The sequence below is a fragment of the Atractosteus spatula genome, chromosome 25 (genome assembly GCF_055471065.1).
Source record: "Atractosteus spatula isolate fAtrSpa1 chromosome 25, fAtrSpa1.hap1, whole genome shotgun sequence".
Classification (NCBI taxonomy): domain Eukaryota; kingdom Metazoa; phylum Chordata; class Actinopteri; order Semionotiformes; family Lepisosteidae; genus Atractosteus; species Atractosteus spatula.
The window spans coordinates 14,608,568-14,630,678 of record NC_142730.1 but is presented as its reverse complement, the minus strand read 5'-3'; the positions used below and the strand labels follow the sequence as shown (position 1 = coordinate 14,630,678).

Genomic DNA, 22,111 nt, shown 5'->3' with positions numbered 1-22,111 from the left:
ACGTGGGAGACCAGGGATGGATTGCTTGACGGCGAGCCGGGTTGCTTTTCTCCCATCAGATTCCAACCGCTAATGCTAACGCAGTTTGTGGGAGCTTACGTGCTTCTCCTTTTCCGTCATTTTCGGACGACTATTCCAAAGGGGTAACCTGATGGAATAGGGGCCTGAAGACACGAGGCATTCTTAAACCAGCACTGGGCTGCACGGCCTTCTGTTGCGATCAGATTATATTCGAGTGAAAAAGCCAGAGCAGCCGCTTCCATCCTATGGAGTACGAGCTAAATCAGGAGAGGTATGGGACACGCGCGTGCCTATAGGTGCACGTCTCCTACGTCAGGCTGCTTCACCCATGTGCACCCGACTGGAGAGGGAATGGCGCAAGCTTTTTGTCAGGAGTGGGATTCGAACCCACGCCTCCAGGGGAGACTGTGACCTGAACGCAGCGCCTTAGACCGCTCGGCCATCCTGACGCCAGCCCCCTCCCCCAAAGCGGTCTGATGAGCCACCGCGATCCCACTACGCTCTTCGAGTATCGCACTGTTATTAATACTACAGTGTGACTCCAGCATTAAAATGTTTGGAAAATGTGTCGGCCTTTATAATCCAGTGTAGAGCAGCGTGTGATGATTTGTGCTACAAAACACCAAGCGCTCAAAGTGACGTCTGCGTTTGTCACTGAAACTTTCAACTCTTTCATCACTTATGTAGGAAATACAAAGAGCAGTTAGGTGGAACGCGTAGGATGGCCGTCAGCAGAGTGGCGCAGCGGAAGCGTGCTGGGCCCATAACCCAGAGGTCGATGGATCGAAACCATCCTCTGCTACATGTGTCTTACGCATGGTTCATAAGCATTCCATCGGGTTAGCAAAGTGCATTAAAGTAGTGTGGATCTCCCTTTCCTTAAGTTCTGTTCTGAGTTTCTCTCTCGAAATCGAAGCAGTTATGTTTATATTGATTTCTCGCATTAATCATTATTAACCAGGAACAGCCAGCACAGTCGGTCGCATTAGTAATTATGTCACGTCTCTACTTAGCAGAGCATTCAAAGACCCACTGGAAGCAGGAAAGCACTAAGACACTGCAAAACTGAACTCGGGAAAATCATACTGGGAGCTCTGAGCGATGTCTGCATCCAAGCCATCCAATACGGACTCTGAGACCTTGGAATATCAACACTATGATGCGCTACCTTTTCCCTGGAGCAAAACGATGGAATTAGAAGAATGCTTACCGCAGGATACAACTGTGCCGTTGTTATTTGGAGCACGGTTTTCACTTGCATGAAAACTACAGCAGAACGTAGAAGGATGATCACAGAGGAGTCCACGCGGGCATGCTGAGGAGATTGTAGGTCGTACATTTCAATGATTACTGACATTTGCGCTGCTTGAGGTACAGTAATCAACAAAGAACAGGGTGTGCTACTCTCGAATCCGGTCACCACATGATGAAAAGCCAGGAAGTATACCTTGTCCAATTGATGTCAACAGGGACACGTTAACCCCTTGCTTCCCTGGCGCCCGGCTAGCTCAGTCGGTAGAGCATGAGACTCTTAATCTCAGGGTCGTGGGTTCGAGCCCCACGTTGGGCGGTGCCCGTCTCCTTATTAACAAAGTTTCGTGCTCATCCTTGACCCTCTTACACCTTGATGGTACCGAGCACTAAACTTTAATGCACAGGTGTGATGAAACTGAGGTGAAAAGGGCTTATCTATCTCTTTGCCCGAGAGATAAATCAAAGGTTCCGCAGACAATCCGTTGGCTCCGGTCACTCTGACGCAGATAGGAGCTGCAGCCATCATAACTTGTATGAAAACTGATAAGAGCTCCTGTCTATTTACAGTTTCATTTACTCTAGCCTTTCCTTAAACACTGCGTGTACGAAGGCTAAGAAATTGCAGAGCTATTCTAATACAATAACTATTTGGAATCTTTTCGCCATAACAGTTTCACTGTGATTTTGCAGGTAACACGTACGTACGTAACATTTTGAACCGCACTGGAAAAATATGGGAAAGAAATGGCGAAAAGCAACTCTTCAACACGTGGCAATATCTTCCTGAGCGGAGTCCTGTTCTCGAAGCTCGACACTCTGCAAGAGTCACTTCTCCCAACTTGCGCCCGCAGGTTTCCGTAGTGTGCCTGCAAAGAGCCATCCGTTTGAGACAGGCGCACGTTCCGATTTCATTGAACTAAGCTAGATGCACAATTTCGAATGCAGCCTTCATCACAAACGACAGTTCATTTCTCGAAAGCTTGTCATGTAAAAAAAGGAAACAAAGAACGAAAACATACAGCTGACAATCTTCTGAAGCTGCAGATTTAGCTTTTGAGAAATGGACATTTTATGTATGCAGATGCTTTTCAAGCGCTGGTTTTAGAACGTCGCTGTGCTTCCAGCATCATTCTCAGCCTTCTAAACTGCCTATCGAGGTGCCGATCACTTTGTAAAGCGCTTGAGAGGCCGGAGCTGCTCAAACTGCTCTTGCCGTTTCCTTCAATCAAAAGCACTATTTTTTCGTTGTATGGAAAGCTTTTCAAGTCTTGCATCGACACGCACCTTTCCTGAAATGTCCAAAGGGTGAATGTTTCGCAAAGAAATCCAGTCTACCTTTAGGGGGCATGATGTTGAAATCGGAACAAGCCCTGGGTGGGCTTGAACCAGCAGCCGTTCAGTTAACAGCTGCACAGAAATGCCCCCCGCTTGCTTTGTATCATTCGCAAGTTTCTGGTTAAAGAGTAAAAAAGGCTGGAATTCTTTTCCAGAAGCAGCCGGCAGGATTTCTTCTGCACCCACCCAGAAAAGCCAAGAATTGTATTTCATCTGTCGCAAGCTGTATATTCCAGAAAGAGAATGAATACTTGCATTAAACTGAATCAAGCCGACAGACACGCACCTGAAGTGGAAATCTAATAAGTAAATTGATTCTTAAAATGTAGAGAGCTTTGAAAAAAATATATTGGTGCTTTTAGATAATATATTTCAAGGATGTAATTGCTGTGCTACAGTACGTGCAGAACTTTAGAATACAGTGCGTCAACAAAGTACACTGTTTGGGTAACTTTAGAAGACAATGTACCAAAACAATATATGCTGTCTGGGTCGTTAGAATTAGCCGAAAGTAACTGATAAGCTTTGAATAACAAATCTAGTGCTTCTTCTCTCGTTCTATGTTGTAATCTGTTTTGTCTTAGGGAAAGGGGAAGCTTTTGAAGGGACAAAGCACTGAGCTTTTTTACAGCGCAACGTCTTATAAAAACCCTGTACTGCTTGTAACAAATTGAGTCTCCGGTTGCACTTTGCGAAGTGGCAACAGGGCTCCCAATATTGCAATATTGAAATAAAGACCTTACTCAGGTGAGAACTCTCTCTTGTGGCTTCCTTGATAGTTAAATTTCCACGACAGAATTGGCACCCCAGATGGGACACTAACCTGAGCGCGGACGGCTGCTGAAACTCCATCCGGAGCCGGACAATTTTAGCAAATTGGACGAACCTCGGAGGATAAACTGTTTGTCCTTCCTGAGACGCGTCTGGAGAATTCACGGCTGTCTGACGTCAGTAAGTGATCCTTTTAACGAACTTTTGTTTTAAGACGATTTATAAGAATTTTTTCTGTGGTCTTATAGCAGAGAAAGAGCAGGCCGGTGAGGGTGTTCTCACGCGGGTTTGATGAGTCCGGGACTCATAAAGAACTTATCTTAACACAGACGTGTGGTTTTTGCTCTGCGGAGTAGTTAATGTGATAAGGTTCTAAAGTAAGGCACCGATCGGTAAAAATGGGAAATGAAAATTCGAAGACGGAAACAGGACCGAGCGGTCCAGCGAAGTACATGTACAGGGAATTTGGAGAAAGGGGAATAAAGTGTCTTCCATCGTGGAGTAAGTTAGGTTTTCCAGAAAATGGTAGTTTTAGTACCAGGCAGATACAACAACTAGAAGAACAGTTAAAGTTAAAGAAATGTAATGCATCTTGTTATGTATGTGCTTTAATGCCTCATTCTACAGCCTCACCCATTTCTCTCCTGGTTAGAATCACTGTTTGGGCCAGGGGGAATGTTTTTCTTTAAGTTACTAACACCGATTATAGGGGCTGTGATACTTGTCTTCCTGTTTTTATGTTGCTATATGACATGTATTATTCCAATGCTTTTCAAATATGGTAATGAATATGTTTGCGCATCAGTATGTTCTGATAAGAACGCAAGAATCCGAAGTATGGGAGCCTCCTGGGAGTCCATATGAAGAATCTAACTTTTAATCATTTTCAAGAATAAAAAGGAGGGAATTGAAGTGGAAATCTAATAAGTAAATTGATTCTTAAAATGTAGAGAGCTTTGAAAAAAATATATTGGTGCTTTTAGATAATATATTTCAAGGATGTAATTGCTGTGCTACAGTACGTGCAGAATTTTAGAAAACAGTGCGTCAACAAAGTACACTGTTTGGGTTACTTTAGAAGACAATGTACCAAAACAATATATGCTGTCTGGTTCGTTAGAATTAGCCGAAAGTAACTGATAAGCTTTGAATAACAAATCTAGTGCTTCTTCTCTCGCTCTATGATGTAATCTGTTTTGTCTTAGGGAAAGGGGAAGTTTTTGAAGGGACAAAGCACTGAGCTTTTTTACAGCGCAACGTCTTATAAAAACCCTGTACTGCTTGTGACAAATTGAGTCTCTGGTTGCACTTTGCGAAGTGGCAACAGGGCTCCCAATATTGCAATATTGAAATAAAGACCTTACTCAGGTGAGAACTCTCTCTTGTGGCTTCCTTGATAGTTAAATTTCCACGACACACCGCCGTTGTTTTTCTCCATGGGAAGTTTGTCGTTAAGGAAAAACATCGCTGTCATTTTCTTGCCAGCCGGCGGCATTTCTTGTGCAGCGATGAGCCAGATTTGTATTTCGGATTTCGGAAGTTGTGTGAATTTCTTGAAGCTGAAAGTCAACTCGCTCCAGAAAAGAAATGTGCAGTCGCATGAAAGCCGTGCCTGCTTATTAAACCGCAGGACCTGAGCTTGCGTTCTGTTTCTCATCGCGTTCGCAAAGGCGATTCCTGCCTCTAACACTGCTATGTCTGCGATTCAAAGTGCCGTGTGGAGCAGCTTCGAAAGTCTCGTTCACGCTCCTCCGATGTTGCTTTCTCTCTGCCTAACGAAGTTCCATTTTGGTGTCGGAGCGGGGAGACCTAATCATTCCAGCTTTAAGCCACCCTTCAATCTTCTGAGGGGTGTCTGAGTGCTAGCATGTCATTTGCCTTTTTTTTTTTTGAAACGGAGAGCGACGTTGAAAAAGGTTACCTCCGCCGCCTCGCCCTCCGTGTTAAATGATCGCAAGACGGCGGCGGCGGCGCTCCCTGTAGTTGTGGCCGAGCGGTTAAGGCGATGGACTAGAAAGCCATTGGGCTCTCCCCGCGCCGGGTCGAATCCTGCCGACTACGGCGTCCTTCTCGTGTCGCCGTGCGCCTGCCCAGAAAAAGGCGGAGTGCCGTTTCTCTCTTCCTGCTTCTTGTACAAACGCTAAATCGCTTGGACCTGCTGCCTTGGAAGTCATGTCTTCAGCGTCCCCCAGCGACATTTCACACTTGGAAGCAGACAACCACGCTTTTGGCATTGGCATGCCTTGCGCCCTACTTCCAGCCTTTGAAGATCTAATTATTCAAACTGAAAGAACCGACTGAATAGGTGTTTGCAGTGCACCAGGAGGAGCAGTGACCATAGCAGTGGAGGGGTGAGGATGGCGCAGATGGAAACGTTTTCATGCGCTCCTCTGGGAGGAATGAAAATAAAAGGCGAAACCGGAAACAGTAGTAGCCGCAAGAGGAAGTGTCTTCAAGCGCCAAGCAAGCGCTCCTCGTTAGTATAGTGATGCGTATTCCCGCCCGTCACGTGGGAGACCAGGGATGGATTGCTTGACGGCGAGCCGGGTTGCTTTTCTCCCATCAGATTCCAACCGCTAATGCTAACGCAGTTTGTGGGAGCTTACGTGCTTCTCCTTTTCCGTCATTTTCGGACGACTATTCCAAAGGGGTAACCTGATGGAATAGGGGCCTGAAGACACGAGGCATTCTTAAACCAGCACTGGGCTGCACGGCCTTCTGTTGCGATCAGATTATATTCGAGTGAAAAAGCCAGAGCAGCCGCTTCCATCCTATGGAGTACGAGCTAAATCAGGAGAGGTATGGGACACGCGCGTGCCTATAGGTGCACGTCTCCTACGTCAGGCTGCTTCACCCATGTGCACCCGACTGGAGAGGGAATGGCGCAAGCTTTTTGTCAGGAGTGGGATTCGAACCCACGCCTCCAGGGGAGACTGTGACCTGAACGCAGCGCCTTAGACCGCTCGGCCATCCTGACGCCAGCCCCCTCCCCCAAAGCGGTCTGATGAGCCACCGCGATCCCACTACGCTCTTCGAGTATCGCACTGTTATTAATACTACAGTGTGACTCCAGCATTAAAATGTTTGGAAAATGTGTCGGCCTTTATAATCCAGTGTAGAGCAGCGTGTGATGATTTGTGCTACAAAACACCAAGCGCTCAAAGTGACGTCTGCGTTTGTCACTGAAACTTTCAACTCTTTCATCACTTATGTAGGAAATACAAAGAGCAGTTAGGTGGAACGCGTAGGATGGCCGTCAGCAGAGTGGCGCAGCGGAAGCGTGCTGGGCCCATAACCCAGAGGTCGATGGATCGAAACCATCCTCTGCTACATGTGTCTTACGCATGGTTCATAAGCATTCCATCGGGTTAGCAAAGTGCATTAAAGTAGTGTGGATCTCCCTTTCCTTAAGTTCTGTTCTGAGTTTCTCTCTCGAAATCGAAGCAGTTATGTTTATATTGATTTCTCGCATTAATCATTATTAACCAGGAACAGCCAGCACAGTCGGTCGCATTAGTAATTATGTCACGTCTCTACTTAGCAGAGCATTCAAAGACCCACTGGAAGCAGGAAAGCACTAAGACACTGCAAAACTGAACTCGGGAAAATCATACTGGGAGCTCTGAGCGATGTCTGCATCCAAGCCATCCAATACGGACTCTGAGACCTTGGAATATCAACACTATGATGCGCTACCTTTTCCCTGGAGCAAAACGATGGAATTAGAAGAATGCTTACCGCAGGATACAACTGTGCCGTTGTTATTTGGAGCACGGTTTTCACTTGCATGAAAACTACAGCAGAACGTAGAAGGATGATCACAGAGGAGTCCACGCGGGCATGCTGAGGAGATTGTAGGTCGTACATTTCAATGATTACTGACATTTGCGCTGCTTGAGGTACAGTAATCAACAAAGAACAGGGTGTGCTACTCTCGAATCCGGTCACCACATGATGAAAAGCCAGGAAGTATACCTTGTCCAATTGACGTCAACAGGGACACGTTAACCCCTTGCTTCCCTGGCGCCCGGCTAGCTCAGTCGGTAGAGCATGAGACTCTTAATCTCAGGGTCGTGGGTTCGAGCCCCACGTTGGGCGGTGCCCGTCTCCTTATTAACAAAGTTTCGTGCTCATCCTTGACCCTCTTACACCTTGATGGTACCGAGCACTAAACTTTAATGCACAGGTGTGATGAAACTGAGATGAAAAGGGCTTATCTAGCTCTTTGCCCGAGAGATAAATCAAAGGTTCCGCAGACAATCCGTTGGCTCCGGTCACTCTGACGCAGATAGGAGCTGCAGCCATCATAACTTGTATGAAAACTGATAAGAGCTCCTGTCTATTTACAGTTTCATTTACTCTAGCCTTTCCTTAAACACTGCGTGTACGAAGGCTAAGAAATTGCAGAGCTATTCTAATACAATAACTATTTGGAATCTTTTCGCCATAACAGTTTCACTGTGATTTTGCAGGTAACACGTACGTACGTAACATTTTGAACCGCACTGGAAAAATATGGGAAAGAAATGGCGAAAAGCAACTCTTCAACACGTGGCAATATCTTCCTGAGCGGAGTCCTGTTCTCGAAGCTCGACACTCTGCAAGAGTCACTTCTCCCAACTTGCGCCCGCAGGTTTCCGTAGTGTGCCTGCAAAGAGCCATCCGTTTGAGACAGGCGCACGTTCCGATTTCATTGAACTAAGCTAGATGCACAATTTCGAATGCAGCCTTCATCACAAACGACAGTTCATTTCTCGAAAGCTTGTCATGTAAAAAAAGGAAACAAAGAACGAAAACATACAGCTGACAATCTTCTGAAGCTGCAGATTTAGCTTTTGAGAAATGGACATTTTATGTATGCAGATGCTTTTCAAGCGCTGGTTTTAGAACGTCGCTGTGCTTCCAGCATCATTCTCAGCCTTCTAAACTGCCTATCGAGGTGCCGATCACTTTGTAAAGCGCTTGAGAGGCCGGAGCTGCTCAAACTGCTCTTGCCGTTTCCTTCAATCAAAAGCACTATTTTTTTCGTTGTATGGAAAGCTTTTCAAGTCTTGCATCGACACGCACCTTTCCTGAAATGTCCAAAGGGTGAATGTTTCGCAAAGAAATCCAGTCTACCTTTAGGGGGCATGATGTTGAAATCGGAACAAGCCCTGGGTGGGCTTGAACCAGCAGCCGTTCAGTTAACAGCTGCACAGAAACGCCCCCCGCTTGCTTTGTATCATTCGCAAGTTTCTGGTTAAAGAGTAAAAAAGGCTGGAATTCTTTTCCAGAAGCAGCCGGCAGGATTTCTTCTGCACCCACCCAGAAAAGCCAAGAATTGTATTTCATCTGTCGCAAGCTGTATATTCCAGAAAGAGAATGAATACTTGCATTAAACTGAATCAAGCCGACAGACACGCACCTGAAGTGGAAATCTAATAAGTAAATTGATTCTTAAAATGTAGAGAGCTTTGAAAAAAATATATTGGTGCTTTTAGATAATATATTTCAAGGATGTAATTGCTGTGCTACAGTACGTGCAGAACTTTAGAATACAGTGCGTCAACAAAGTACACTGTTTGGGTAACTTTAGAAGACAATGTACCAAAACAATATATGCTGTCTGGGTCGTTAGAATTAGCCGAAAGTAACTGATAAGCTTTGAATAACAAATCTAGTGCTTCTTCTCTCGTTCTATGTTGTAATCTGTTTTGTCTTAGGGAAAGGGGAAGCTTTTGAAGGGACAAAGCACTGAGCTTTTTTACAGCGCAACGTCTTATAAAAACCCTGTACTGCTTGTAACAAATTGAGTCTCCGGTTGCACTTTGCGAAGTGGCAACAGGGCTCCCAATATTGCAATATTGAAATAAAGACCTTACTCAGGTGAGAACTCTCTCTTGTGGCTTCCTTGATAGTTAAATTTCCACGACAGAATTGGCACCCCAGATGGGACACTAACCTGAGCGCGGACGGCTGCTGAAACTCCATCCGGAGCCGGACAATTTTAGCAAATTGGACGAACCTCGGAGGATAAACTGTTTGTCCTTCCTGAGACGCGTCTGGAGAATTCACGGCTGTCTGACGTCAGTAAGTGATCCTTTTAACGAACTTTTGTTTTAAGACGATTTATAAGAATTTTTTCTGTGGTCTTATAGCAGAGAAAGAGCAGGCCGGTGAGGGTGTTCTCACGCGGGTTTGATGAGTCCGGGACTCATAAAGAACTTATCTTAACACAGACGTGTGGTTTTTGCTCTGCGGAGTAGTTAATGTGATAAGGTTCTAAAGTAAGGCACCGATCGGTAAAAATGGGAAATGAAAATTCGAAGACGGAAACAGGACCGAGCGGTCCAGCGAAGTACATGTACAGGGAATTTGGAGAAAGGGGAATAAAGTGTCTTCCATCGTGGAGTAAGTTAGGTTTTCCAGAAAATGGTAGTTTTAGTACCAGGCAGATACAACAACTAGAAGAACAGTTAAAGTTAAAGAAATGTAATGCATCTTGTTATGTATGTGCTTTAATGCCTCATTCTACAGCCTCACCCATTTCTCTCCTGGTTAGAATCACTGTTTGGGCCAGGGGGAATGTTTTTCTTTAAGTTACTAACACCGATTATAGGGGCTGTGATACTTGTCTTCCTGTTTTTATGTTGCTATATGACATGTATTATTCCAATGCTTTTCAAATATGGTAATGAATATGTTTGCGCATCAGTATGTTCTGATAAGAACGCAAGAATCCGAAGTATGGGAGCCTCCTGGGAGTCCATATGAAGAATCTAACTTTTAATCATTTTCAAGAATAAAAAGGAGGGAATTGAAGTGGAAATCTAATAAGTAAATTGATTCTTAAAATGTAGAGAGCTTTGAAAAAAATATATTGGTGCTTTTAGATAATATATTTCAAGGATGTAATTGCTGTGCTACAGTACGTGCAGAATTTTAGAAAACAGTGCGTCAACAAAGTACACTGTTTGGGTTACTTTAGAAGACAATGTACCAAAACAATATATGCTGTCTGGTTCGTTAGAATTAGCCGAAAGTAACTGATGAGCTTTGAATAACAAATCTAGTGCTTCTTCTCTCGCTCTATGATGTAATCTGTTTTGTCTTAGGGAAAGGGGAAGTTTTTGAAGGGACAAAGCACTGAGCTTTTTTACAGCGCAACGTCTTATAAAAACCCTGTACTGCTTGTGACAAATTGAGTCTCTGGTTGCACTTTGCGAAGTGGCAACAGGGCTCCCAATATTGCAATATTGAAATAAAGACCTTACTCAGGTGAGAACTCTCTCTTGTGGCTTCCTTGATAGTTAAATTTCCACGACACACCGCCGTTGTTTTTCTCCATGGGAAGTTTGTCGTTAAGGAAAAACATCGCTGTCATTTTCTTGCCAGCCGGCGGCATTTCTTGTGCAGCGATGAGCCAGATTTGTATTTCGGATTTCGGAAGTTGTGTGAATTTCTTGAAGCTGAAAGTCAACTCGCTCCAGAAAAGAAATGTGCAGTCGCATGAAAGCCGTGCCTGCTTATTAAACCGCAGGACCTGAGCTTGCGTTCTGTTTCTCATCGCGTTCGCAAAGGCGATTCCTGCCTCTAACACTGCTATGTCTGCGATTCAAAGTGCCGTGTGGAGCAGCTTCGAAAGTCTCGTTCACGCTCCTCCGATGTTGCTTTCTCTCTGCCTAACGAAGTTCCATTTTGGTGTCGGAGCGGGGAGACCTAATCATTCCAGCTTTAAGCCACCCTTCAATCTTCTGAGGGGTGTCTGAGTGCTAGCATGTCATTTGCCTTTTTTTTTTTTGAAACGGAGAGCGACGTTGAAAAAGGTTACCTCCGCCGCCTCGCCCTCCGTGTTAAATGATCGCAAGACGGCGGCGGCGGCGCTCCCTGTAGTTGTGGCCGAGCGGTTAAGGCGATGGACTAGAAAGCCATTGGGCTCTCCCCGCGCCGGGTCGAATCCTGCCGACTACGGCGTCCTTCTCGTGTCGCCGTGCGCCTGCCCAGAAAAAGGCGGAGTGCCGTTTCTCTCTTCCTGCTTCTTGTACAAACGCTAAATCGCTTGGACCTGCTGCCTTGGAAGTCATGTCTTCAGCGTCCCCCAGCGACATTTCACACTTGGAAGCAGACAACCACGCTTTTGGCATTGGCATGCCTTGCGCCCTACTTCCAGCCTTTGAAGATCTAATTATTCAAACTGAAAGAACCGACTGAATAGGTGTTTGCAGTGCACCAGGAGGAGCAGTGACCATAGCAGTGGAGGGGTGAGGATGGCGCAGATGGAAACGTTTTCATGCGCTCCTCTGGGAGGAATGAAAATAAAAGGCGAAACCGGAAACAGTAGTAGCCGCAAGAGGAAGTGTCTTCAAGCGCCAAGCAAGCGCTCCTCGTTAGTATAGTGGTGCGTATTCCCGCCCGTCACGTGGGAGACCAGGGATGGATTGCTTGACGGCGAGCCGGGTTGCTTTTCTCCCATCAGATTCCAACCGCTAATGCTAACGCAGTTTGTGGGAGCTTACGTGCTTCTCCTTTTCCGTCATTTTCGGACGACTATTCCAAAGGGGTAACCTGATGGAATAGGGGCCTGAAGACACGAGGCATTCTTAAACCAGCACTGGGCTGCACGGCCTTCTGTTGCGATCAGATTATATTCGAGTGAAAAAGCCAGAGCAGCCGCTTCCATCCTATGGAGTACGAGCTAAATCAGGAGAGGTATGGGACACGCGCGTGCCTATAGGTGCACGTCTCCTACGTCAGGCTGCTTCACCCATGTGCACCCGACTGGAGAGGGAATGGCGCAAGCTTTTTGTCAGGAGTGGGATTCGAACCCACGCCTCCAGGGGAGACTGTGACCTGAACGCAGCGCCTTAGACCGCTCGGCCATCCTGACGCCCGCCCCCTCCCCCAAAGCGGTCTGATGAGCCACCGCGATCCCACTACGCTCTTCGAGTATCGCACTGTTATTAATACTACAGTGTGACTCCAGCATTAAAATGTTTGGAAAATGTGTCGGCCTTTATAATCCAGTGTAGAGCAGCGTGTGATGATTTGTGCTACAAAACACCAAGCGCTCAAAGTGACGTCTGCGTTTGTCACTGAAACTTTCAACTCTTTCATCACTTATGTAGGAAATACAAAGAGCAGTTAGGTGGAACGCGTAGGATGGCCGTCAGCAGAGTGGCGCAGCGGAAGCGTGCTGGGCCCATAACCCAGAGGTCGATGGATCGAAACCATCCTCTGCTACATGTGTCTTACGCATGGTTCATAAGCATTCCATCGGGTTAGCAAAGTGCATTAAAGTAGTGTGGATCTCCCTTTCCTTAAGTTCTGTTCTGAGTTTCTCTCTCGAAATCGAAGCAGTTATGTTTATATTGATTTCTCGCATTAATCATTATTAACCAGGAACAGCCAGCACAGTCGGTCGCATTAGTAATTATGTCACGTCTCTACTTAGCAGAGCATTCAAAGACCCACTGGAAGCAGGAAAGCACTAAGACACTGCAAAACTGAACTCGGGAAAATCATACTGGGAGCTCTGAGCGATGTCTGCATCCAAGCCATCCAATACGGACTCTGAGACCTTGGAATATCAACACTATGATGCGCTACCTTTTCCCTGGAGCAAAACGATGGAATTAGAAGAATGCTTACCGCAGGATACAACTGTGCCGTTGTTATTTGGAGCACGGTTTTCACTTGCATGAAAACTACAGCAGAACGTAGAAGGATGATCACAGAGGAGTCCACGCGGGCATGCTGAGGAGATTGTAGGTCGTACATTTCAATGATTACTGACATTTGCGCTGCTTGAGGTACAGTAATCAACAAAGAACAGGGTGTGCTACTCTCGAATCCGGTCACCACATGATGAAAAGCCAGGAAGTATACCTTGTCCAATTGACGTCAACAGGGACACGTTAACCCCTTGCTTCCCTGGCGCCCGGCTAGCTCAGTCGGTAGAGCATGAGACTCTTAATCTCAGGGTCGTGGGTTCGAGCCCCACGTTGGGCGGTGCCCGTCTCCTTATTAACAAAGTTTCGTGCTCATCCTTGACCCTCTTACACCTTGATGGTACCGAGCACTAAACTTTAATGCACAGGTGTGATGAAACTGAGATGAAAAGGGCTTATCTAGCTCTTTGCCCGAGAGATAAATCAAAGGTTCCGCAGACAATCCGTTGGCTCCGGTCACTCTGACGCAGATAGGAGCTGCAGCCATCATAACTTGTATGAAAACTGATAAGAGCTCCTGTCTATTTACAGTTTCATTTACTCTAGCCTTTCCTTAAACACTGCGTGTACGAAGGCTAAGAAATTGCAGAGCTATTCTAATACAATAACTATTTGGAATCTTTTCGCCATAACAGTTTCACTGTGATTTTGCAGGTAACACGTACGTACGTAACATTTTGAACCGCACTGGAAAAATATGGGAAAGAAATGGCGAAAAGCAACTCTTCAACACGTGGCAATATCTTCCTGAGCGGAGTCCTGTTCTCGAAGCTCGACACTCTGCAAGAGTCACTTCTCCCAACTTGCGCCCGCAGGTTTCCGTAGTGTGCCTGCAAAGAGCCATCCGTTTGAGACAGGCGCACGTTCCGATTTCATTGAACTAAGCTAGATGCACAATTTCGAATGCAGCCTTCATCACAAACGACAGTTCATTTCTCGAAAGCTTGTCATGTAAAAAAAGGAAACAAAGAACGAAAACATACAGCTGACAATCTTCTGAAGCTGCAGATTTAGCTTTTGAGAAATGGACATTTTATGTATGCAGATGCTTTTCAAGCGCTGGTTTTAGAACGTCGCTGTGCTTCCAGCATCATTCTCAGCCTTCTAAACTGCCTATCGAGGTGCCGATCACTTTGTAAAGCGCTTGAGAGGCCGGAGCTGCTCAAACTGCTCTTGCCGTTTCCTTCAATCAAAAGCACTATTTTTTTCGTTGTATGGAAAGCTTTTCAAGTCTTGCATCGACACGCACCTTTCCTGAAATGTCCAAAGGGTGAATGTTTCGCAAAGAAATCCAGTCTACCTTTAGGGGGCATGATGTTGAAATCGGAACAAGCCCTGGGTGGGCTTGAACCAGCAGCCGTTCAGTTAACAGCTGCACAGAAACGCCCCCCGCTTGCTTTGTATCATTCGCAAGTTTCTGGTTAAAGAGTAAAAAAGGCTGGAATTCTTTTCCAGAAGCAGCCGGCAGGATTTCTTCTGCACCCACCCAGAAAAGCCAAGAATTGTATTTCATCTGTCGCAAGCTGTATATTCCAGAAAGAGAATGAATACTTGCATTAAACTGAATCAAGCCGACAGACACGCACCTGAAGTGGAAATCTAATAAGTAAATTGATTCTTAAAATGTAGAGAGCTTTGAAAAAAATATATTGGTGCTTTTAGATAATATATTTCAAGGATGTAATTGCTGTGCTACAGTACGTGCAGAACTTTAGAATACAGTGCGTCAACAAAGTACACTGTTTGGGTAACTTTAGAAGACAATGTACCAAAACAATATATGCTGTCTGGGTCGTTAGAATTAGCCGAAAGTAACTGATAAGCTTTGAATAACAAATCTAGTGCTTCTTCTCTCGTTCTATGTTGTAATCTGTTTTGTCTTAGGGAAAGGGGAAGCTTTTGAAGGGACAAAGCACTGAGCTTTTTTACAGCGCAACGTCTTATAAAAACCCTGTACTGCTTGTAACAAATTGAGTCTCCGGTTGCACTTTGCGAAGTGGCAACAGGGCTCCCAATATTGCAATATTGAAATAAAGACCTTACTCAGGTGAGAACTCTCTCTTGTGGCTTCCTTGATAGTTAAATTTCCACGACAGAATTGGCACCCCAGATGGGACACTAACCTGAGCGCGGACGGCTGCTGAAACTCCATCCGGAGCCGGACAATTTTAGCAAATTGGACGAACCTCGGAGGATAAACTGTTTGTCCTTCCTGAGACGCGTCTGGAGAATTCACGGCTGTCTGACGTCAGTAAGTGATCCTTTTAACGAACTTTTGTTTTAAGACGATTTATAAGAATTTTTTCTGTGGTCTTATAGCAGAGAAAGAGCAGGCCGGTGAGGGTGTTCTCACGCGGGTTTGATGAGTCCGGGACTCATAAAGAACTTATCTTAACACAGACGTGTGGTTTTTGCTCTGCGGAGTAGTTAATGTGATAAGGTTCTAAAGTAAGGCACCGATCGGTAAAAATGGGAAATGAAAATTCGAAGACGGAAACAGGACCGAGCGGTCCAGCGAAGTACATGTACAGGGAATTTGGAGAAAGGGGAATAAAGTGTCTTCCATCGTGGAGTAAGTTAGGTTTTCCAGAAAATGGTAGTTTTAGTACCAGGCAGATACAACAACTAGAAGAACAGTTAAAGTTAAAGAAATGTAATGCATCTTGTTATGTATGTGCTTTAATGCCTCATTCTACAGCCTCACCCATTTCTCTCCTGGTTAGAATCACTGTTTGGGCCAGGGGGAATGTTTTTCTTTAAGTTACTAACACCGATTATAGGGGCTGTGATACTTGTCTTCCTGTTTTTATGTTGCTATATGACATGTATTATTCCAATGCTTTTCAAATATGGTAATGAATATGTTTGCGCATCAGTATGTTCTGATAAGAACGCAAGAATCCGAAGTATGGGAGCCTCCTGGGAGTCCATATGAAGAATCTAACTTTTAATCATTTTCAAGAATAAAAAGGAGGGAATTGAAGTGGAAATCTAATAAGTAAATTGATTCTTAAAATGTAGAGAGCTTTGAAAAAAATATATTGGTGCTTTTAGATAATATATTTCAAGGATGTAATTGCTGTGCTACAGTACGTGCAGAATTTTAGAAAACAGTGCGTCAACAAAGTACACTGTTTGGGTTACTTTAGAAGACAATGTACCAAAACAATATATGCTGTCTGGTTCGTTAGAATTAGCCGAAAGTAACTGATAAGCTTTGAATAACAAATCTAGTGCTTCTTCTCTCGCTCTATGATGTAATCTGTTTTGTCTTAGGGAAAGGGGAAGTTTTTGAAGGGACAAAGCACTGAGCTTTTTTACAGCGCAACGTCTTATAAAAACCCTGTACTGCTTGTGACAAATTGAGTCTCTGGTTGCACTTTGCGAAGTGGCAACAGGGCTCCCAATATTGCAATATTGAAATAAAGACCTTACTCAGGTGAGAACTCTCTCTTGTGGCTTCCTTGATAGTTAAATTTCCACGACACACCGCCGTTGTTTTTCTCCATGGGAAGTTTGTCGTTAAGGAAAAACATCGCTGTCATTTTCTTGCCAGCCGGCGGCATTTCTTGTGCAGCGATGAGCCAGATTTGTATTTCGGATTTCGGAAGTTGTGTGAATTTCTTGAAGCTGAAAGTCAACTCGCTCCAGAAAAGAAATGTGCAGTCGCATGAAAGCCGTGCCTGCTTATTAAACCGCAGGACCTGAGCTTGCGTTCTGTTTCTCATCGCGTTCGCAAAGGCGATTCCTGCCTCTAACACTGCTATGTCTGCGATTCAAAGTGCCGTGTGGAGCAGCTTCGAAAGTCTCGTTCACGCTCCTCCGATGTTGCTTTCTCTCTGCCTAACGAAGTTCCATTTTGGTGTCGGAGCGGGGAGACCTAATCATTCCAGCTTTAAGCCACCCTTCAATCTTCTGAGGGGTGTCTGAGTGCTAGCATGTCATTTGCCTTTTTTTTTTTTGAAACGGAGAGCGACGTTGAAAAAGGTTACCTCCGCCGCCTCGCCCTCCGTGTTAAATGATCGCAAGACGGCGGCGGCGGCGCTCCCTGTAGTTGTGGCCGAGCGGTTAAGGCGATGGACTAGAAAGCCATTGGGCTCTCCCCGCGCCGGGTCGAATCCTGCCGACTACGGCGTCCTTCTCGTGTCGCCGTGCGCCTGCCCAGAAAAAGGCGGAGTGCCGTTTCTCTCTTCCTGCTTCTTGTACAAACGCTAAATCGCTTGGACCTGCTGCCTTGGAAGTCATGTCTTCAGCGTCCCCCAGCGACATTTCACACTTGGAAGCAGACAACCACGCTTTTGGCATTGGCATGCCTTGCGCCCTACTTCCAGCCTTTGAAGATCTAATTATTCAAACTGAAAGAACCGACTGAATAGGTGTTTGCAGTGCACCAGGAGGAGCAGTGACCATAGCAGTGGAGGGGTGAGGATGGCGCAGATGGAAACGTTTTCATGCGCTCCTCTGGGAGGAATGAAAATAAAAGGCGAAACCGGAAACAGTAGTAGCCGCAAGAGGAAGTGTCTTCAAGCGCCAAGCAAGCGCTCCTCGTTAGTATAGTGGTGCGTATTCCCGCCCGTCACGTGGGAGACCAGGGATGGATTGCTTGACGGCGAGCCGGGTTGCTTTTCTCCCATCAGATTCCAACCGCTAATGCTAACGCAGTTTGTGGGAGCTTACGTGCTTCTCCTTTTCCGTCATTTTCGGACGACTATTCCAAAGGGGTAACCTGATGGAATAGGGGCCTGAAGACACGAGGCATTCTTAAACCAGCACTGGGCTGCACGGCCTTCTGTTGCGATCAGATTATATTCGAGTGAAAAAGCCAGAGCAGCCGCTTCCATCCTATGGAGTACGAGCTAAATCAGGAGAGGTATGGGACACGCGCGTGCCTATAGGTGCACGTCTCCTACGTCAGGCTGCTTCACCCATGTGCACCCGACTGGAGAGGGAATGGCGCAAGCTTTTTGTCAGGAGTGGGATTCGAACCCACGCCTCCAGGGGAGACTGTGACCTGAACGCAGCGCCTTAGACCGCTCGGCCATCCTGACGCCAGCCCCCTCCCCCAAAGCGGTCTGATGAGCCACCGCGATCCCACTACGCTCTTCGAGTATCGCACTGTTATTAATACTACAGTGTGACTCCAGCATTAAAATGTTTGGAAAATGTGTCGGCCTTTATAATCCAGTGTAGAGCAGCGTGTGATGATTTGTGCTACAAAACACCAAGCGCTCAAAGTGACGTCTGCGTTTGTCACTGAAACTTTCAACTCTTTCATCACTTATGTAGGAAATACAAAGAGCAGTTAGGTGGAACGCGTAGGATGGCCGTCAGCAGAGTGGCGCAGCGGAAGCGTGCTGGGCCCATAACCCAGAGGTCGATGGATCGAAACCATCCTCTGCTACATGTGTCTTACGCATGGTTCATAAGCATTCCATCGGGTTAGCAAAGTGCATTAAAGTAGTGTGGATCTCCCTTTCCTTAAGTTCTGTTCTGAGTTTCTCTCTCGAAATCGAAGCAGTTATGTTTATATTGATTTCTCGCATTAATCATTATTAACCAGGAACAGCCAGCACAGTCGGTCGCATTAGTAATTATGTCACGTCTCTACTTAGCAGAGCATTCAAAGACCCACTGGAAGCAGGAAAGCACTAAGACACTGCAAAACTGAACTCGGGAAAATCATACTGGGAGCTCTGAGCGATGTCTGCATCCAAGCCATCCAATACGGACTCTGAGACCTTGGAATATCAACACTATGATGCGCTACCTTTTCCCTGGAGCAAAACGATGGAATTAGAAGAATGCTTACCGCAGGATACAACTGTGCCGTTGTTATTTGGAGCACGGTTTTCACTTGCATGAAAACTACAGCAGAACGTAGAAGGATGATCACAGAGGAGTCCACGCGGGCATGCTGAGGAGATTGTAGGTCGTACATTTCAATGATTACTGACATTTGCGCTGCTTGAGGTACAGTAATCAACAAAGAACAGGGTGTGCTACTCTCGAATCCGGTCACCACATGATGAAAAGCCAGGAAGTATACCTTGTCCAATTGATGTCAACAGGGACACGTTAACCCCTTGCTTCCCTGGCGCCCGGCTAGCTCAGTCGGTAGAGCATGAGACTCTTAATCTCAGGGTCGTGGGTTCGAGCCCCACGTTGGGCGGTGCCCGTCTCCTTATTAACAAAGTTTCGTGCTCATCCTTGACCCTCTTACACCTTGATGGTACCGAGCACTAAACTTTAATGCACAGGTGTGATGAAACTGAGATGAAAAGGGCTTATCTATCTCTTTGCCCGAGAGATAAATCAAAGGTTCCGCAGACAATCCGTTGGCTCCGGTCACTCTGACGCAGATAGGAGCTGCAGCCATCATAACTTGTATGAAAACTGATAAGAGCTCCTGTCTATTTACAGTTTCATTTACTCTAGCCTTTCCTTAAACACTGCGTGTACGAAGGCTAAGAAATTGCAGAGCTATTCTAATACAATAACTATTTGGAATCTTTTCGCCATAACAGTTTCACTGTGATTTTGCAGGTAACACGTACGTACGTAACATTTTGAACCGCACTGGAAAAATATGGGAAAGAAATGGCGAAAAGCAACTCTTCAACACGTGGCAATATCTTCCTGAGCGGAGTCCTGTTCTCGAAGCTCGACACTCTGCAAGAGTCACTTCTCCCAACTTGCGCCCGCAGGTTTCCGTAGTGTGCCTGCAAAGAGCCATCCGTTTGAGACAGGCGCACGTTCCGATTTCATTGAACTAAGCTAGATGCACAATTTCGAATGCAGCCTTCATCACAAACGACAGTTCATTTCTCGAAAGCTTGTCATGTAAAAAAAGGAAACAAAGAACGAAAACATACAGCTGACAATCTTCTGAAGCTGCAGATTTAGCTTTTGAGAAATGGACATTTTATGTATGCAGATGCTTTTCAAGCGCTGGTTTTAGAACGTCGCTGTGCTTCCAGCATCATTCTCAGCCTTCTAAACTGCCTATCGAGGTGCCGATCACTTTGTAAAGCGCTTGAGAGGCCGGAGCTGCTCAAACTGCTCTTGCCGTTTCCTTCAATCAAAAGCACTATTTTTTTCGTTGTATGGAAAGCTTTTCAAGTCTTGCATCGACACGCACCTTTCCTGAAATGTCCAAAGGGTGAATGTTTCGCAAAGAAATCCAGTCTACCTTTAGGGGGCATGATGTTGAAATCGGAACAAGCCCTGGGTGGGCTTGAACCAGCAGCCGTTCAGTTAACAGCTGCACAGAAACGCCCCCCGCTTGCTTTGTATCATTCGCAAGTTTCTGGTTAAAGAGTAAAAAAGGCTGGAATTCTTTTCCAGAAGCAGCCGGCAGGATTTCTTCTGCACCCACCCAGAAAAGCCAAGAATTGTATTTCATCTGTCGCAAGCTGTATATTCCAGAAAGAGAATGAATACTTGCATTAAACTGAATCAAGCCGACAGACACGCACCTGAAGTGGAAATCTAATAAGTAAATTGATTCTTAAAATGTAGAGAGCTTTGAAAAAAATATATTGGTGCTTTTAGATAATATATTTCAAGGATGTAATTGCTGTGCTACAGTACGTGCAGAACTTTAGAATACAGTGCGTCAACAAAGTACACTGTTTGGGTAACTTTAGAAGACAATGTACCAAAACAATATATGCTGTCTGGGTCGTTAGAATTAGCCGAAAGTAACTGATAAGCTTTGAATAACAAATCTAGTGCTTCTTCTCTCGTTCTATGTTGTAATCTGTTTTGTCTTAGGGAAAGGGGAAGCTTTTGAAGGGACAAAGCACTGAGCTTTTTTACAGCGCAACGTCTTATAAAAACCCTGTACTGCTTGTAACAAACTGAGTCTCCGGTTGCACTTTGCGAAGTGGCAACAGGGCTCCCAATATTGCAATATTGAAATAAAGACCTTACTCAGGTGAGAACTCTCTCTTGTGGCTTCCTTGATAGTTAAATTTCCACGACAGAATTGGCACCCCAGATGGGACACTAACCTGAGCGCGGACGGCTGCTGAAACTCCATCCGGAGCCGGACAATTTTAGCAAATTGGACGAACCTCGGAGGATAAACTGTTTGTCCTTCCTGAGACGCGTCTGGAGAATTCACGGCTGTCTGACGTCAGTAAGTGATCCTTTTAACGAACTTTTGTTTTAAGACGATTTATAAGAATTTTTTCTGTGGTCTTATAGCAGAGAAAGAGCAGGCCGGTGAGGGTGTTCTCACGCGGGTTTGATGAGTCCGGGACTCATAAAGAACTTATCTTAACACAGACGTGTGGTTTTTGCTCTGCGGAGTAGTTAATGTGATAAGGTTCTAAAGTAAGGCACCGATCGGTAAAAATGGGAAATGAAAATTCGAAGACGGAAACAGGACCGAGCGGTCCAGCGAAGTACATGTACAGGGAATTTGGAGAAAGGGGAATAAAGTGTCTTCCATCGTGGAGTAAGTTAGGTTTTCCAGAAAATGGTAGTTTTAGTACCAGGCAGATACAACAACTAGAAGAACAGTTAAAGTTAAAGAAATGTAATGCATCTTGTTATGTATGTGCTTTAATGCCTCATTCTACAGCCTCACCCATTTCTCTCCTGGTTAGAATCACTGTTTGGGCCAGGGGAAATGTTTTTCTTTAAGTTACTAACACCGATTATAGGGGCTGTGATACTTGTCTTCCTGTTTTTATGTTGCTATATGACATGTATTATTCCAATGCTTTTCAAATATGGTAATGAATATGTTTGCGCATCAGTATGTTCTGATAAGAACGCAAGAATCCGAAGTATGGGAGCCTCCTGGGAGTCCATATGAAGAATCTAACTTTTAATCATTTTCAAGAATAAAAAGGAGGGAATTGAAGTGGAAATCTAATAAGTAAATTGATTCTTAAAATGTAGAGAGCTTTGAAAAAAATATATTGGTGCTTTTAGATAATATATTTCAAGGATGTAATTGCTGTGCTACAGTACGTGCAGAATTTTAGAAAACAGTGCGTCAACAAAGTACACTG

General features: G+C 45.3%; 8 non-coding genes across 8 annotated transcripts; 4 read left to right on the top strand and 4 right to left on the bottom strand.

Annotated features, from left to right (window-relative positions):
* Positions 1-387: 387 nt before the first annotated feature.
* On the bottom strand, positions 388-470 carry trnal-cag (transfer RNA leucine (anticodon CAG)). Its single transcript has one exon. It is a non-coding gene; the product is annotated as a tRNA-Leu (tRNA).
* A 1,048-nt stretch (positions 471-1,518) lies between these two features.
* On the top strand, positions 1,519-1,591 carry trnak-cuu (transfer RNA lysine (anticodon CUU)). The gene has a single exon. It is a non-coding gene; the product is annotated as a tRNA-Lys (tRNA).
* Positions 1,592-6,275: 4,684 nt separating this feature from the next.
* Positions 6,276-6,358, bottom strand: trnal-cag (transfer RNA leucine (anticodon CAG)). Its single transcript has one exon. It is a non-coding gene; the product is annotated as a tRNA-Leu (tRNA).
* Positions 6,359-7,406: 1,048 nt separating this feature from the next.
* On the top strand, positions 7,407-7,479 carry trnak-cuu (transfer RNA lysine (anticodon CUU)). The gene has a single exon. It is a non-coding gene; the product is annotated as a tRNA-Lys (tRNA).
* A 4,685-nt stretch (positions 7,480-12,164) lies between these two features.
* On the bottom strand, positions 12,165-12,247 carry trnal-cag (transfer RNA leucine (anticodon CAG)). The gene has a single exon. It is a non-coding gene; the product is annotated as a tRNA-Leu (tRNA).
* A 1,048-nt stretch (positions 12,248-13,295) lies between these two features.
* trnak-cuu (transfer RNA lysine (anticodon CUU)) lies at positions 13,296-13,368 on the top strand. The gene has a single exon. It is a non-coding gene; the product is annotated as a tRNA-Lys (tRNA).
* Positions 13,369-18,053: 4,685 nt separating this feature from the next.
* On the bottom strand, positions 18,054-18,136 carry trnal-cag (transfer RNA leucine (anticodon CAG)). The gene has a single exon. It is a non-coding gene; the product is annotated as a tRNA-Leu (tRNA).
* Positions 18,137-19,184: 1,048 nt separating this feature from the next.
* Positions 19,185-19,257, top strand: trnak-cuu (transfer RNA lysine (anticodon CUU)). The gene has a single exon. It is a non-coding gene; the product is annotated as a tRNA-Lys (tRNA).
* Positions 19,258-22,111: the final 2,854 nt, after the last annotated feature.